Genomic DNA, 3,363 nt, shown 5'->3' on the forward strand with positions numbered 1-3,363 from the left:
AACCGAAACTGTGCATGTATGCATATTTCGGCTTTTTCATATGCATTATTTCGGTTTTCATCCGAAACTGTGCATGTATGCATTTATTTCGGTTTTTGCATATGCATTATTTCGGTTTTGAACCGAAACTGTGCATGATGCATTATTTCGTTTTTTCGATATGCATTATTTCGGTTTTCATAACGAAAGTGTGCATGTATGGATTAATTTCGTTTTTTCTAATATGATTATTTACTTCTACTTAGTAAGGGTTTTAATCCCTAAGCGCGGCTGAAAGCCGCCTACGCAGAGAAAAGTTCTGCGCAAAAATACGTCCGCCCTTCTTTTCCGGCATTACAGAAAGGAGAATTCTACTTAGTAAGGGTTATAATCCCTAAGCGCGGCCGAAGGGAAAACCGAAATAATGCATATAACAAAAACCGAAATAATGCATGCATGCACAGTTTCGGTTGAAAACCGAAATAATGCATATGAAAAACCCGAAGTAATGCATACATGCACAGTTTCGGTTGAAAACCGAAATAATGCATATGAGAAAATACCGAAATTATGCATATGCATACTTTCGTTTTAAAAGCATATGAATGCATATGAAAAAAAACGAAGTAATGCATACATGCACAGTTTCGGTTTAAAACCGAAATAATGCATATGGTAAAAACCGAAATAAAGCATACANGTTCCAAAATGTGATATTCAGAAAAGATTTACGCTCTACAGTAGGGTCTTGGTTATTTTGGATATTTGTTTTGTTTATTGGTTTTTTGAGCTATTTTTGTGGAGCAGTTGAGTAAAATCGATAGGGAATCGTTCATAATCCGTTGGATATAATTTCTTTATAACGTCAATTGCATTTGTTCGCTCCTCCATCAATTTTCGCTCTTGGTTCCAGTGAAGCCAATGGTTACCAATTTTAATGCGATCATTTCTCACTATTACTTTATGGCGGTTACTAATTACTAGAATCTCTTTTTTTAGTTGTAACATAGCCTTCTTGTTTTTTTGTCTATCTTCATTAAGATCTTTTTCTATATAAATAGCTACACCAGCCAGTTTTTTAATATTTTTGAAAACCGCTTCGATTGTGTCGATTGAATCGAATTCAGCTAAGACGGCCATTTTACCATTTTGATCAGAGATTTTCTTTGTTGACTTGACTGCGGGTACTTAAGCGAACATAATTACTGATGTAGATACATCTTCCTGTTAACTTACATAAATACTTGATTAACAACATTTAATGAAGTATACATTGTTTAAAACCAAACTNTTTTTAAACTCTCCACTTCCTGCTTTAGCTCTTCATTTTGAGCAGTAAGTTTGTTAATAGTGCCTCAGACATTGTTGAGCTTCTCCAAAATATCCTTATTTGATTCTCTGATTAGTTTCATCAGGTCATCGACAGAGAGATCAGCAACCTTCTGCTTCCCTAGCGCTGTGTTATCTGAGTATTCCGGACTTAAATCGGATAATAATCTCTTTGATGGATTTTTCATTGGAGTTTCTTTCACAGACATTTTACCTTTTTTATTATTGATTTTTAAGTTACCGGGCTCACCCTGTGGGAACAGATTTAGTGGAACTGCTTTATCAACTGCACAACTGCACGCAACTTCGCTGAAGTTTGGCTGAAAGAGTCAGCTGGTAATGTTTTTATTTCGGTTTACCGCGTTTTAGATAAATTTAGTGTAATTTTTGTGATTACTTTGCGCGTAGATTCAATATTTTAATTCGTGTTTTCCAATAATATTCCCCGATCACAAACAATGTTTTTTACTTGCTCGCGCTAGCAATACGTTCAGACTCCCACTGGATACAAATTCCGCACCGAACGCTATGAATTGCAAGTATGCAGACAAACTTTCACGGAGCCCTCAATATCAACACTTATACTCAGACCCGTTTCTTACTTACATCCAAATGTTAACCTCAAAAGAAACTACATGCGCAGATTGGTTTGCTAATAGGTATAGCGTAGAATTAACATAATTCGAGTTTACTAAATTTTGTCTTAAAAACCCCAAAATGGTGTTCTCCACTCTTAAATGGTTTTTGATGTTTTACCAAAACGCAGAGTTTTTAGTTTATAATCGAATAGTGTAAATTACGCTTATATCATTGGCTTAATGGCACCTCAACCACTCCCATTCTCGACGTATCTATATATAATTGCTCAGTCATACGACTTAGTTAGGGAGATCTGGTGTAGCCACAGAATTGAGTTGTATATCACATTAGGTAATCCAAAAATTGTCAGATTTCAAATCTTTGAAGCAGGTGCTAAAGTATAAGCGTTTAAACATTTTCTTGACTCACTCTCAACGAATCTATATATAATTGCTCAGTCATACGACTTAGTTAGGGCGATCTGGTGTAGCTACAGAATTGAGTTGTATATCAAATTAAATATTAAGCTCCACAGGTTATTCAAATATTGTCAGATTTAACATCGGTGAAGCAGGTGCTAAAATATAAGCGTTTAAACATTTTATTGACTCACTCTCAACGTATCTATATATAATTGCTCAGTCATACGACTTAGTTAGGGCGAGCTGGTGTAGCTAAAGATTTGAGTTGTATTTCAAATTAAAGATCAAGCTCCACAGGTTATTCAAATATTGTCAGATTTAACATCGATGAAGCAGGTGCTAAAATATAAGCGTTTACACATTTTCTTGACTCACTCTCAACGTATCTATATATAATTGCTCAGTCATGCGATTTAGTTAGGGCGATCTGGAGTAGCTACAGAATTGGGTTGTATATCAAATTAAAGATCAAGCTCTACAGGTTATTCAAAAATTCTCAAATTTCAAATCGGTGAAGTAGGTGCTAAAATATACCTAAGCGGTTAAACATTTTCTTGACTCACTCTCAACGTATCTATGTATAATTGCTCAGTCATACGACTTAGTTAGGGCGATCTGGAGTAGCTATAGAATCGAGTTATATATCAAATTAAAGTGCAAGCTGCAATTGCGGTTACCGTGTTTTTTACAAAAGTAAAATTGGCAGAAAAAATAATAGTGAGCAGTGTTATCTATTGAAAAATATTTACCAAATATCCGTGGAATTTTGATTCGGATTCGTGTTATTCATAGTTTCGAAATTTATTTCGCGAAAGCAAAAAATAAAAATAGCTTAGATCACTTTCTTTTTTAAACACCTAGGATATCACTGACAAATTTAAAGGGCCCAGGATGACGGTAAAATTCAAATTTCTAAAAATTGTTTGATACGACTTTTTAAATGAATGTTCCAAATTAGCCGGTATGCATATTTATGTATTTTAAAATTTTTAAAATGAGTGGTTGAATTTTTGTACTGAAAGTGTTAAGAAAGCTTTGGTTTAAAAGCGTGATA

This window comes from Rhagoletis zephyria, unplaced genomic scaffold (assembly GCF_001687245.7).
Source record: "Rhagoletis zephyria isolate East Lansing unplaced genomic scaffold, Rhagoletis_zephyria_1.1 Rzeph_scaffold_00920, whole genome shotgun sequence".
Classification (NCBI taxonomy): Eukaryota; Metazoa; Arthropoda; class Insecta; order Diptera; family Tephritidae; genus Rhagoletis; species Rhagoletis zephyria.